We start from the raw sequence: 15,618 nt of genomic DNA, 5'->3' as shown, positions 1-15,618 counted from the left end.
GTAAAAAAAAACATACATTTCATCCTGACGAATACTAGTTGTTGTTTAACTGAACAGCTTTGAATAACTGGAATTATTCATACCCAAATATAACATAAACAATTCAAACATTTATTACTGAAATATTAACGTAAGAACAACCGACACTGTATCACACCATATGATCACACGTTATCTTTACCCAACGCAACTTTAGGAATATTGGCTTGTGAAATTTTCACTTTCCTAAAGAATATAACTATAATATTCACGACTTACCTAATTTACCTTAAGTAAAAAAAAAACTGTAACATCTATAGAAATTAAAACTATTTTTATAGAGATTGGCAAATTTAACGTAGAAAATGAACACTGAAATATTAACGAACAACCGATATTCTCTATCACGCGTCTATTTGCCTTTCCATTTTATAAGGTGCTGTAGGAAAAATGACTATTTAAAAAGGTTTTACCGCAAGGCTGAACCATGGACTAAAGTTCCGACACACTAGCTGCCTAGCATAGAAATCAGGCCTTGTAAGTTATACATAAGCCAGATTTCCCGCACGGTACTGATGAGTTCCAAATAGAACGAAACCGGTCTACCGTTGGAATCTCTGGCTATTTTATTTAGTTTTTATATCGTTTATTACTCGAAGATCTATTTGATCCGAGATTCGTTCGAAGACCTATCGGTACGAGTTATTAGTAAGTTTTTTAATTTCTTCAAATTTGTTTAGGATTTAGATATATTATCGCTTTTAATTATGGACTAATCTACTTTTTCGCGTATTTTATCATACATAAGGAGAAGCAACTACATAGAAATCTCAAACATAGTTAATGATTTTAGGGACGTAAATTGCTGGGAAATTCTAAATGATTTGTTGCAATATCGTTACCATCGATTTAGGAGTTTTTTAATTAACTAACATGTTTCATAATTTTCATTTTGCCAAGTCCACCTCGATTTGCCAAATCTACAAAGCTATGGGGGGGAGCCTCCCCCTGTCCCCCCCAAAGGTACGTCCCTGAGTGTACCGCACAAAATATAATTAATAAGGCACTTAATTATCTATGTGCATGGTAAATTATCATAGGCGAAGATATTATGAAATGTAATTTTTTAACCTAATGTTTATTTTACAAAGTTTTGTTTTTCATTCAGGCTGTTAAATAAGAGTTATTGAGGATTTCGTTATATTTATGTCAGTGTTAAGTATCTGGTTTTTTTAGGCCCTTATAGTACAGTCACTTTAGGTTTGAATACCGAACATTTGAGAGACAAGCTGAAAATCGGCCCATAGGTAGTTTTTGACGTAAAAAAATATACTAAAAGTTAAGAAGTTTACGACGCTTGCGTCGTCGCCATTTTCCAAGATGGCCGCCGTATACTATAAACTTAAAAAAAAATTATATATCTGTAACGGAAACCGATAAAATAAAAATTCAAACGGCCAATATATTACTATAAGTAACTCTGTCAAGAAAAAAATAACACGCGCGACTATATCCGCGATTTTCCAAGATGGCCGCCGTTTACTATACTTTAAAAAAATTATATCTCTGTAACGGAAATCGATAAAATAAAATTTCAAACGGAAAATATATTCTTCTTAGGAACTCTATCAAGAAAAAAATAAAGCTGTCACCTATCGCCGCCATTTTCCAAGATGACAGCCGTTTATTACAAATTTTCTCAAAAAACTTATCATTGCAACGGAAATCGATAAAATAAAAGAACTTGCGACAAATATATTCTTATGAGGAACTGTATTAAGAAAAAATTAACGCGCACCTATCGTCATCATTTTCTAAGATGGCCGCCAGCTTATAAATAAATTGATAATCAAATTTTACCTAATACATAATGAAGCCATTTTTTTTATTCAAAACATGTTTACAAAACGTAGGTTAAAAATTTTATTGACAAATTATTTGAACATTTAACAGAATTAATTTAAGGCTTCGAACTCAAGTTTTAATCATTCTCTTCATCTTCGGCATTTAAGGAAATTAAGCCCACAATATCACAGCTGTTTCATCGACAGCGCGCACACATGGCAGTGCATACGAGTCCAGCTTTTTTGCATTCGCATTTCCTTTTGCATGAAACTTTGCAAGCGCAGCTAACACGCTCTAAGAGGTTATCTGGTGCTGGTGGGAGTGTAGTTACTACTGGGCCTAAATCACCGTTTGAATTCCGTTGCCATCCCAATTGTTCCGCGTTTAAGTCAACACCTTTCCATTTTTGTACTTGGAGATAAACCCTATGGGAATGCTGCCTTGACACTGCACTTGTTAGGGGTAATTTTGCCAGTTCAAATGCCGATTTTAGAGAAGTCTAGGGTATCTGTCTTTTGACCGCCGTACAATGAAACTAGAACTTTTCTCCAGCTGTGGCTATATCGTCGTGCAACTGATTATGATAATTAAAAACCGACACTAAATTTCGGAATTCTTTGTTGGCTTCAAGTACTTTTAAAGTCGATTTCTTGCCCTTTCTATATAGGTCTGACGTAGTGTCGCAACCAGTTACAGTATACGTAAAAACAAGGTGGTCTTTAAGTTCCCCTAATGGGCTCCGAAGGAAAGAAAGTTTGATTAGAGTAGTGGGAGAGTTCTTAATCCCCGGCTTCAAAAAGAACAAATTCAAATCTGAATTTGCAAGATATACTAGTATTACGAGGACGTCGGTATCTTCAGTAACAAAAGTTACTGGAATATTTTTTTTTCGGCATCTGCAATTGCAGTTGTGGCAATAAGCTTGTCGGCGTCCTCTTCTGCTTGGTAGGTCTTAATTCCAGATTGATATAGTTTTTCACGTAAAAGGTCAATAAATTGACTTTTGTTGCGCGAATTATTTAGAAATTCTGCTTGTGTAGTGGAGACATATATGTTTTCTTTTACTTCTAAGTTAACTGAAGAATTTTTCGAAGCCCGTCTCATCTGTTCCATAACTTTGATAGAATTACTGGTGTAATAACCGTCAAATACTACCACTACTTGGGTAGGACTGATATAACTCCAGAATATTCCTTGTACGTAGCTGGCTTCGGCCAAACTACTTTATGCATGAAATAACCACCATCAACAATATAAAGAGTTATCATATTATTTTCGACATCGGTATCTTCATTGGCGATAGTAAGCAAATGCTTTTCGAGAGAGGCTTTAGTTCTTTTCCTCATTAAAACATCGTCAAAAAGAGATGGTGAGCGAGGAGCAAGCTCGTAGGTCAGATACTTTTTTATGTCTTCACTGGAGTCAATCACACACGTAATTCTATTACAGTGGTTCCCAAAACGTATTCCGTGGAACCCTAGGGTTCCGTGGAAGGATCACAGGGGTTCTGAGAATTCGCAGCGCTTCCATCTTTGTTTGTGTCAAGAGTCTTTTAAGATAAGTAAAAAAATTAGTTGGGGTTCCACCAGAATTAGGTGGATAATTTATGGTTCCATAGAAAAATAAAATTGGGAACCGCTGTTCTATTAAACAGCAACTGCGAAATTACGTCGACAATCTCGTCTCTGATTTCAATTCCATTCACCATCGAAACTAGCGTTTTTACTTTGTTACTGCGCTTTAATTTCTGATACGCAAAGTTAACGCCAACCATAGAGGTCATTGAAAGCATTCCGATTTCAGTTTACAGATTCGTCAGCTACTATTCCACTTAATAGATATACTAAATCTTTGGACTGTCGTTTGAAGGGATTGTGATCTTTAAGCCAAGCCACAAGCTTATTAGTGTCATCTTTATGACGTGACTGTCTACGGTCCCGAAGTTCCACGCGCTTTTCAGAGGTCTTATTTCACACACCACTTAACTGCTCCACCGCTTCAGATATTTCAAAACAAGCTGTATCCATGTTGCCAGTGTACTTTCTTTTAAGCCTCTTTCTTGAATAAGACGTAGCTATTCTGGACTTCAACAGAAAAGATGTAACAAGTAATAGATGGAAGTTATCAGTACTGTTAAAATGTTTCATTCCTACAATGCGACGGTGGATGCCCCCCGTTGAAGATATACTTATTAAAGGCATTTGAGTCGGCGGCCATCTTGGAAAATGGCGGAGATAGGCGCGGACGTTGTTTTTTCTTGATAGAGTTCCTTATAAGAATATATTTTCCGTTTGAATTTTTACTTTATCGATTTCCGTTACCGAGATATAATTTTTTTTAAAGTATAGTAAACGGCGGCCATCTTGGAAAATGGCGGCGATAGGCGCGCGTGTAATTTTTTTCTTGGCCGTTTGATTTTTTATTTTATCGGTTTCCGTTACAGATATATATATTTTTTTTTAAGTTTATAGTATACGGCGGCCATCTTGGAAAATGGCGACGACGCAAGCGTCCTAGACTTCAGGCCTTTTAGTATATTTTCTTATACGTCAAAAACTACCCATGGGCCGATTTTCAGCTTGTCTCTCAAATGTTCGGTATTCCCTATGTATTTTAATTTATCGGTCCTAGGCTATTACCTAGGTAGCGAAGCCACGTGTATATTTCATGGATATTTGGTAAATGTAATGGAATACACGTGTTCACAATATATACGCATGTGTTCTACACGTGTTCCTTTGGGTTGCCGAACACGAAATGAAATTCGTGTAAAATTACACGTGACCCACGCGCGTTGATTTGGGTTACCGCACACGAGATTTAATTAGTGTAAATGTATACGTGATCTACGCGTGTTGATTTTGGTTACCATACACGAAATTAAATTAGTGTAAATTTACACGTGACCTACACGTGTTGATTTGGGTTAGCGCACACTATATTTATTTAGTGAACATTTACACTTTATGTACGCGGGTTGCTTTGGGTTACCATACACGAAATGGAATTAGTGTAAATTGACGCGTGAGCTACACGTGTGGATTTGGGTTACAACACGAAATCAAATTAATTAATTAAATTTACACGTAATCTAGGCGTGAATGGAAGATATACCACGGAATTTAACTTTGGTAATGTATCACTCCATCTTGTAAATATAGTACACTAGCTGAGGTACCCGGTATTTCCCGCGAAAATATGCCTTTTTGTATAGAGTCTAATAGAAGAATGCTTTAAAAAAGATATCAAAATAAATTACTAAACATAATTAGTACAAATCACGTTTAAAATTTATATATTGAAAAATGAGTATAAAATTAATTTGATTTAAAATTAAAAATTACTCTTATAAAATAAAAAATACAGAGAACAATGTAATCGTTTAAATAATTAATTATTGACCATTTAATAATGTCACCTCAACAAATTAACACCAAAAATTAAAATCACATTCCTTGAACTTCAATGCCAAGACTCGAACCCGTGCCCTGACAATCATTGGATGAGTACCTTAACAAGTCTATTAAACCACATGTTGCTTCTAAAAATTAACAACAACGAGTCTATCACCATCGACGAGATTGACGCCGCGCGACGGTCGTACCAAGGAGGATTAGAACTGGAGGGGACATTAGGGCCTCTATTTGCCGACTGTGCGACGGTGGCGCTATCTGAAAATAAAAAGGAAAATTACGCCATTTCACGAGGTTTCGCAATCGGTTTCGTCATAAATTTTTCTTTTACAATCATGGCGGCGTCTGAGAAAGCTTTAGGGTCTACAATGTCAATTAATTGCTTAAAGCGTCCAATATATAGGTATTATGGAGGTAATGTCTGTTCATTTGTAAACTGTGATAATAAACAGGCGCAAACGAAAAATATTTCATATTATACGTATCCCAAGGATAGTGCAAGGTAAACAATTATCTTTTTTAAGAACTATAAGCCTTGGTAATAAAAACTTATTTTTAGGTGTAAAATGTGGATAGCTCAAAGTGGAAGAAAAGATTTAGATAGCAAAGAAAATGAATTAGGTAACAGAAATCTTAAGGTTTGTGGCGAACATTTCGAACTATCCAGCTTTCTAAATCCATCCTTGAGGCATCGACTGACCAAAATAGCCGTGCCTCTTCCTTACAAGTCAACCAGTTCAGGTTTGCGCGTGCAAAATAAACAAAAGACAGTCAAAAACTGTATATTATGATGTAGATCCTGACAAATTGTAACTAAATAGGGTCAATCATCATCGAGGAGGCCATTAACGTGGATAGTGATCGGGTAAATGAAACTAATGTATCAGTATCAGTTGTGAGAAATGAAGCCGCGTTGGTCGCAACAGAATTCCTCGAAACAACAGGTGTGTACTCTCTAGTGCGGGAAATCAATATCAAAATTTTGCCTTTTGATAACTTTCGGCAAAGAAACAACCATAAAAATACTAAGGAACTTAAGTGAAAAAAATTTAAGAGTTGGCTTTTGCATTTTTTAGAAATAAAACTAGGACTTAGGAAATTAAGTGTTTAAAATATTAGAATTGTTTTCAGCCTCAAACTCTATTGAAATACCATGATCCTAAGAAAATATATAAGAAAGCGAATTACTTCGTAACACAGTAATAAAATCTATTGAAATACCAAGATCAGAAGAAGAAAGCGAATTAATTCATAAAGAAGCGTCTATAGATTTATCGAACTACAATGTTAAAGTACATGAATCTTGCAAAACTAAATTTAAAGAAATCGGTATCCAAGTAAATGTTCAAGATAATTCTGTCATTTTCGCTAAAACCTCTACTAATAGAGTTTATAAGTTGAAAAAATTGTTACGACTGCAGTATAGCAAAAAAAGGAGATTAACGCGCAGATTTAGTCCGAAAATTTATAAAAATTTGCTGCTAGCAGAAATTTTGAAGTATTTGCCAGAAAATGGTGTACAGTTCATTCGAATGTAAATTGAATCCGGACAAAAAGAGAAGAATGGAAGAAGATATACAAATAGTGAAAGACAATTGTGTTTAGCACTTCATTATCATGGTCCTAAGGCGTATAGACTTCTTTCGCAAATGTTCACTTTGCCCTCATCGAGATCACTTAGTCGATGGCTGCAAAATATTCCCTGTCACCCTGGAATAATGCCAGATTTATGCTCAATTTTGGAAAAGAAAGTCCATAGTATGTCAACTAAAGAAAGACTTGCGATTCTGACCTTTGATGAGATCGCTTTGATGGAGGGATTGAAATACAACGATAATGAAGATTACATCGAGGGTTTTGTTGACCTTGGATCCCACCGTACTTATGAAATAGCCAATCACGCTAATCTCTTTATGGTGTCGGGAATTGCTGCTAAATGGAAACAAGTTTTTGCATACTATTTAGTTAAAGATGCAATGCGCAAAGACATTTTACACGACATTCTTCTCAAAGTCCTAGAAAAGTTGATTGACATTGGATTCAACGTAAAAGTTGTTGTATGTAGAGGATAGCGCCGCCGATCGAACGCCGCCGCCGCTGATTATTTAGATAACGCCGAAACGCCGCCGCCGATAAATTTAATAATAACATTTTTATTTCGCCGCCGAATTAATTTCCATTATTAAAGTATAATAATTGCGTTGTGAGATCTAAATTCGAACTACATAGATTTTTCTTTTGGTAGTGCTACGATTCCTAGGCTGTTGGGTGTCCCGTACTAGCGTTATAAAATTGGAAATAATTAATAATTTCCAAAAGATCTGTCACCACTGCACCGCACGCACCAAGATTTTCTGCAGCAGATAGCTGGGATCGGAGAGAGAAACGAATTCGGCTTTGGAGTTTCCTCGCCTCGTATTTTGTAATAAGTACAGAAACATATCAGCTGCATTCAGCAATAACTAGTCTAATATATTTTAAAAATTCCTTTGATACAAAGATAAAATAATTTGTGATAATAGACTTAAATGCGCGGGGGAAAAACGGGTTTTGGACGGATGAAATTTCTGCGGTAGAGGGCTGGCTCGTTGGTTGTCTGTACGATAATGGCGGCGCCCAGTAAAAGTTTCTAAAAAGAGTGTATAGATAATAATACTAGTTAAATGGTAGTAAATAAGTACAGTATTGTTATTACTAGCGTAAATGTTTTAGTTTAATAGTATCATATGTAACATAGTTACTCATAAGTGTGCCTCTGTTTAACATCTCTGTATTAAAAATTTAAATGAGACCTTGTTTCACAGCCACCATAGACTATATAAAGCTAGTTTTGATGACGATAAAACCGTCATCGACTGGGAAGTGACGTCAATTACGTCGTATCCTTGCATCAAGGTCTCATTATGAAAAAGGTCTTTCTGGCACACTTATAATTAAATAAGTTACATATGATAGTATGTAACCAAAGTTACCTCTTCTTCGTTTTGGAAACAAATGGTTCCTATTTTAATAAAATACATTCTATTAAACCTGTATTTTTTTAAAATGTGTTTAACAGTTTAAGTTCTAGCGGTCTATTAGAAGGCTGGCGCTATTTCTGAGGGGGGGGGGCAGTTTTTCCCCTTAGTTGCCGCCGCCGCCGATTTTTTTCAACGCCGCCGATTATTTTCTGCCGCCGAACTAATTATCGTTCCCGCCGCCGCCGTTGAAAATTGGTTCGGCGCTATGCTCTAGTTGTATGTGATCAGGGTAGCAGTAATCAGAGCGTGTTTTCTCGATTGAATATAACAATAGAAACGCCATACATATTTGTCAAGGGTAAAAAAGTATTCTTTATGCATGACCCATCACATGAAATCAAGGGAATAAGGAACAATTTTAAAAAATATGATGTTACTTTTGGAAAAGATCATTCCGTTGCATCTTGGAAACACATTGAACTAGCCTATAAAGCTGACATTGAGGAAGAGCTTAGGATTGCTCCAAAATTGACTAGAACACATTTAGAATTACCTGGTTTCACGAAAATGAGGGTAAAACTTGCAGTACAGGTGTTGAGCTATGCAGTGGCTATGATGATTATCTTTTACATTACGAAAGATAAACTACCTGGCAAAGCTATTGAAACTTGTAATTTTGTTAGATAATTTGATAGTTTGTTTGATTGCCTGAATTCGAAGAGTCTATACGATACCAAACCTTTGCGCAGGGCGATAAAACCAGGATCAGACCATATTGCATTCTTAGAAAAAAAGCTGGATTGGCTTTCCACAGTTGAATTTCAAACAAAAGGATTGAAACAACCACTTGTTTTGTATGGCTTCAAACTCACCATCGCGTGCGTAATACAGTTATCAAAAGATTTGTTTGAAAATGAAGGATTAGAATATCTTCTAACGGGCCGCCTTAGTCAAGATGTTTTGGAAAACACATACGCTGCAGTCAGAAGAATTGGTGCATGTAATGACAATCCGACACCACAGTTATTTAGATTCCAATTAAGAAAGGTCATGGCTTCTTCATTGTTCAAAGTTTCTGAATCTGCTAACTGTAGCACTGATGTTTCTTCTATGACTGACGAGTACCTAACCAATATTTTTAACTCGGTTGGACAAAATAGAAATGCTGCAACCATAGACAAAAAACAATGTATTTTGTCTATGGCTGCAACCCTAGAACCGGATGTTACGACGATACAATCTGAAGATATTTACCACAATGAAGATGAAACGCTTGATGATACCAACATACCTGAACCTGAAGACTCTAAAAGATCAAATGTCATAACATATATCAGCGGTTATCTTGCGAAAAAAATAATGCAAAGACATCGCGATTGCTTGGAATGCTCAAAAGCACTCCTCAAAGAAGACAAACATATAACGGTTACACGAGAAACATTGACTGTTTTGAAAGCATACACAACTGAAGAAAACAGTGATGTTGGGAGTTTAAAGTTGCCTAGTGAAGCTTTTTTCAAAGCTGTTTTGAAACTTGACAAAATGTACGATGAACAGTTTCCCAAATTGCTTTCTGAAAAGAACATAGCTTATGAAATGCTTAAAAAAATTTCAAATGTGACAATGCCTACTCTATGTAACGGAATTAAAACCATGGTGTTTAAACATTATTTGAAAATGAGGATCAATCATTCTGTGAAGATAATGAATCGACAAGCGAAAGATGAAAAAGTATTGAAACAAGAAGCGACAAAACGAAAACTGGCAACTAAAGATTTGGACTCTGAAAATTTTGGAAAAAAAACCTCAATAGAGGAGAAGTTGGCTAAATTTCGTCACATTTAACACAACAATATGCAAATTTTTACCTGCGTTCATAGAGTGAATATTTATACTTCAGATGTAATAATATTAATAGAAATTAATATATCAATAGAAATTAATATATTTCTACATAAATTTGGGAAATTAAAAAAGTTTATTACTAATGTATTCTTCTACAATGTGTTACCAAAAAAGTTTTTTTCAAATCTAAAACTTTATTTTGTGATAAACAAAATTATAATTATTAAATACTATTTCCAGTAACTTTCTTTCTTTTGAATTGCCTGTTCATATTTCCCACCTTTCTAGTAACAGCTGTCTTGTAAGACTAACTAGCCGACGATCTTCACAATTAAAAGTTTTTCCTTTTTAAACACAGATGGCAGCACACGCCGTACCAAAATCCAGTCCATAGGAATTTTACATTAAGTGCCCCCTCCAGCAGCCTTGGAAATAACGGTGGTCAGGTGGTCAAAGACCAGTTAATTAATTGTTCAGACCAGTTTATTTATTCAAAATTTGGGGAGTCACTGGTCACCGTGTCCAGTTTATTCATTCGAAATAATATCAAAAAACAGAAGGTGACCAGTTTAATAATTCCAAATAATATTAGATTAATTAAAGGTTTATATCAATTTGGATTTCCCTATGTACAGCGACTCCTCTTACTACCGCCGGGGCCGCACGTCGAGGTTTTATGTAGAGTCCCTTCGCTCGCATCCCTTGAACGAGTCGAACGGTCTAACCCCCCTCTATGGTTGGAAAATTCGGCGCGCCAAATCGCGTTCTCCAATCCGGGCACAGAAAACAAGTTTTTAACCAATCAAATGCGTAACATTTTTGCGTGCAAAAATATTTCGATGCGTGTCAAAATATTTCGGAGGGTTACTTAAAAATACCGAGTCTTTTTAACGCGCAAGGCCGGTAAGCCAATGATTTTTAACTTTACATATCAAAATTTGAATTCAACCAATTAGGTTTGAATTGAACGTGAAGGCGGAGTTTAGCGATATCTAGTAGAAAACATTTCAGCACGCCAAAACTTTTAGCGCGCAAAATTGGTTTCTTGCGGGTTAATTTTTTCAATGTCATTTGCACTTTCCCATTGGTTGATATTTGTAAACGAGCACGCTATTGGCTCATTTAGAACCAGCCCAATTTTTGAAATTAAAATTTTGGCAGGTGTGCAAGATTTTAACGCGCGAAATTTTCACCCGTTAATAATATTTTTGGCGAGTGCAAAATCTTATATTTTGCATTTCATAACGCGCCAAATGCAAAATTTAACGCGTTTTATTTCGTTTCGACGCGCTAAAAAATCGCGGTCATCAAAATATTTCGACGCGCTGAAAAATAAAAGACGCGCCAATTCCAATGACCTTCACAAAAGCCGCACGTCAAAATTCGCTTCCGGCGTGCAAGAAACTCGCTTCCGGCGCGTAGTAAAATGTGGAATTTATTTTAGAGATTTTGCGCGCCGAATAGACGGTAAAATAAATTCCAACGGCTTCCCAGCCTCTGAAGGGTTTTTGAATTTGGGGGTACGAAAAAAGGGGAAACGTTTCGTGACAGCATGGCTGCCAGCCTCTCCGCCTCGCGACTTTAATTGTCACTGAAATCGTTTCAACCGTTTTTCACGTCATTACGATTGATCTCAGTTAATAATTTGTATTTTAATTTAAAGAATTCAAGTTATAGGTAAATTTACAGTTAAACAACCATTTTGTCTAGCTTTTATTCCCGAAATATAACGGTCAGTTTACTTAGATGGCGCCACGTGCTCTACGAAGAATCACGATTTAGATATTTGTTACTCGGCGAAAGTTAAAAATTGGCCTCTGCGCATGCTCCAATACCAACCAATCCGGTGTTCCCTCCCTGGCTAGTGTCCAGTTTTTAAGTGGCAATGACGGTTTAAAATTCCACCCCTATTTATTTTACCGTCTATTTTCCAACGCGCATGATTTGGGCAAATTGTGACACTTTGGCGTTCCATACCCCTCTGGCCTCAAACCCTCAATCCTCTAGTCTCGCTTTCCCCCGAGTACGGTAGGCTACCTGGCTACGCGGTAACGGACTGGGGACTCTGGAGTTACGGGGCCTAGAGAAAGAGAGGTAATACGGTAAATTACGAGGGTCTTCTAGGCTCTGGTAGTAGTCTTAAGTGAGATAGTACTATATTGTACTATTCTGGTGGTACTCGTAAAATTAAGTTAACTATTTTGAATTCGTGCAAAGTGAATGCTACCAACTTCTAAACATGTAGTATATGTTTTTTAAGGCATATAAATGACATTGGCACATTTTATATAAGACCAGTTTAATAATTCATAAGCTAGGGGGTCACTGGTCATAAGGACCAGTTTAATAATTCATATGCTAGGGGTCACTGGTCATAAGGACCAGTTTAAAAAAAAACCTTATTTCCAAGGCTGCCCTCCAGTTCTAATCCTCCTTGGTCGTACGTACCGTCGTAGCCATTTTACTTTTCTATGCTAAGCCACGGCCGTCTCGAGATCTGGTTCGCGCTCATAGCGGCCCAGGCGATCGTACGAAAATCGCGTTTGGGAAATTAGTTCAAAAACTTCTCACATCGTTTTCTGGCGCTAGTCTAGCCCCCCCTTGAGAAAATTCGCAGCCATGTTATCGAATGGGAGGAACTGCGCGGAACTTTGGAATTTCAATTATTATCGCGTAATGTGTAATTTTTTGTAAAATATTTTTTTAGTAATATTTAAGTTAATTAATAATAAAAAAGTTAAACACCTCTTGAGATTTTTTAACGCAAAGTAAAGTTTTGAAAAACGTTATTAAAATTTGGTCATTCTGGAGCCAGAAGTCGCCGTCGACGTTTTCTGTATATAAATGTAAACATAAACACGTGGTTCTCCTTACAGCTGTATTTTTGCTATGTAGTAACTTCCAGAGGCCTTAGTTTTGTATTAATGTTTAAAAATTTATTTTAATTAAAGTAGTGAAATAAATGAATTTTAATTAACTAACTGTCACTTGGAAAATCACTATGAATGAAAATAGTGATGGAAACTTGGAAGGTATTTAAATCTGATAAATATAATAAACCAATGTGAATTTCCCACTGAATGATACACAACTAAAAATTTAGAAAACTAGAATTTACAACTTATGCACAAGTTCATTCGCTTTCTCAAATTTTGCGGACAGAGTTTTGGTAATATTTGTGATAATTGGAAGTACAACCTTTCAACAAATTAAATCAGCAATTTCATTCGGTGATTATTATTAAAATCACATTGGATGTAAGGGCATAGAGCAATTTTGGCCACAAGTGGATTTCAATGTTTTTTAAAATGGCAGGTGAATCCCGGAGATAGGGTACAGCTCTCTCTATGAATGTTGTTACTATAGCCATTAACATGATAAAGCTTTGCTGCGGATACCTAAGGTTTCCTCTGTCGGACAATTTTATCAATCCAACTAATGGTGAGTCAGAATTAGGCTGTGATACATTTTCAAGGCACAATTCGCAAAAATGTTTTTCCTCTAGGATTTGTACTACATAACCAGCCAAGTATGCGATACTTGCTAGCCGTAAGGTGCATCTCTGTGTATCTGGGTACTCATAACTTCAGATGGTAACGTAACTTCATTGCCGTTAAAAATAGTTGAAAATCCATCGAGTCTAGTATCAATCATGGCTGATAGATCTGTGAAGCTGTCTTGGGGAACGTTAGATGTTTTAGGTTTTGTTAATTATATAGTGCCTCTCTTAAGGTAGGATTCCAAACTGAATATAGTTTCTCTTGCCATTTTCCTGAGAATGCTGAAAAACATTTCAATAGCATCGCTCGTTAAATTTCTTGTCAAGACAAACTGGAAACCAGATTTAAGGAGGTATGACACGCAAGATATTGTAGACAATGAAGTTATTCTAATAGATATTATAGATTCATATGTTTCCTTTGTCAATATTTTCTTTAATTTGCGAATCTTTAGACCTTGATAGTAATAACTTTCCTTAAAATGTCCCACTACAAACAAATCTTGCGTGATGCGTAAGCTTCATTGACCCCAAAATCTTTTCTAGATATGTTCTTAGTCCATAATTTGCATAAACTTTCATCAACTAGAAACTGATGAAATTATACATTGATATTCTTCTTAGATTCACAGAATGGAACACAACAAATTTTTGTGGTGGGCATTTTTGCCAATTAAAAATAGGCAATATTTTAAAACTAAAGTTTGAGAAATGTGAACTTAATTTAAAGAATAATAAAGGTATTTATTAAATAATATGAATAATATTGTGGTTATTTATTTAAAATTCTGATAAAAAAATGGGAATACTGGTTTGAAAATTTTGAAAAACAAAAGAAACTTTGGTTAGGATTAGCAATTAACTAATAAAACTCAATATAAGCATATTACTTTAATTAAATAAATGTTTTAAATGAAAACTTATTAGATAAAGATCAAATCATAAGATGTATATCCCAAACTTTCCAGAAGTTTTTGAAAAACAATGCAAAAAGCATTAACTAGTTGAATTTACCGCCATAGAAAACTATTAAATATCCCGCTAATTTTTTACATTTAAGGGGGGGCTCAGACAGCGCTCCTAGTGTTAAAAGAAGGTATTCGCGGAAATACATAGGAGAGGAAATCTTTGCCTGGGCCGCTATGAGCGCGAAGCAGATCTCGAGACGGCCGTGGCTAAGCGATAGAACAAGATAAATTCGGTTGCTGTATTAGTTTAATTAATAGCTTATTTAATAGCATAAATCGTTGTATTTTATGATAAATCCTTTAAGCAAGAATTCACTAAAGGTAGGCATGAGGCTTTTTATTAAACTGTAAATTATTTTATATTCCTATGGTTAAATTCATTTTTGGTGTATTTCCATTAAGCCTTTATAATTTCCTGTCCGACCGCATGGTATCATTCGCCTAATAATACATAAAGGACATATTTCGTTGCACTAAGGTAAATAAATTTTCATGCTTTTTAATAATTGAAATAAGTCATTGATTGGTTGGATTAATTTACTAAAGCAAAAGTTCAACTTTTTTATTAGGCCGTGTCTATTTTGGCCTGTTTTTCGGGCCAAATTAGCCGGGGACTATTTTGGCCCGTTTTTCGGGCTAAATTAGCTTGCCGTCCAATGCTTAGCTATGTTAGCCCGTTCTTAACCGCGCGGCCAACACTATTTTGGCCTGTTTCTCAAATCGGGTGAAAATAGTGTGCGACTGAGTTACCACTATTTTGGCCTGTTTTTCGGGCTTCGACTTTTTCCAGGCGAAATTAGTCCTGACCGCGCGGCGGACACTATTTTAGCCTGTTTTTCGCGGCAACGAATTTTACGGCTTATTTAGTTCTTATAGAGTGAAATCACTATTTTGGCCCTGGAAAAATGGCTAAAACCAAAAACAGGCTAAAATAGTGCTCGCCGCGCGGCCGTAACTATTTTACCCCCGCTACTTTTTTTATTCATAACTGTTCTTTAGTTGCGGGTATTCTACAAATAACATCAAACATCTTGTTAAACAACCTAACCTATAGAGCGTGGGTGGTCCTAACACGAGCTGCTAATTTTCCGACAGGTCGAACCGCGTAT

At 35.9% G+C, this 15,618-nt stretch overlaps 1 long non-coding RNA gene across 1 annotated transcript; it reads left to right on the top strand.

The window, feature by feature from the left end:
* Positions 1 to 13,038: 13,038 nt before the first annotated feature.
* Positions 13,039 to 13,737, top strand: LOC149966200 (uncharacterized). Its single transcript, XR_016480259.1, has 3 exons — positions 13,039 to 13,074; positions 13,358 to 13,483; positions 13,548 to 13,737. It is a non-coding gene; the product is annotated as an uncharacterized LOC149966200 (long non-coding RNA).
* Positions 13,738 to 15,618: the final 1,881 nt, after the last annotated feature.

Source organism: Leiobunum rupestre, chromosome 1 (assembly GCF_980474605.1).
Source record: "Leiobunum rupestre chromosome 1, qqLeiRupe1.1.hap1, whole genome shotgun sequence".
NCBI lineage: Eukaryota > Metazoa > Arthropoda > Arachnida > Opiliones > Sclerosomatidae > Leiobunum > Leiobunum rupestre.
The sequence above is the reverse complement of the archived record's forward strand: the minus strand, read 5'-3'. Positions and strand labels throughout refer to the sequence as shown.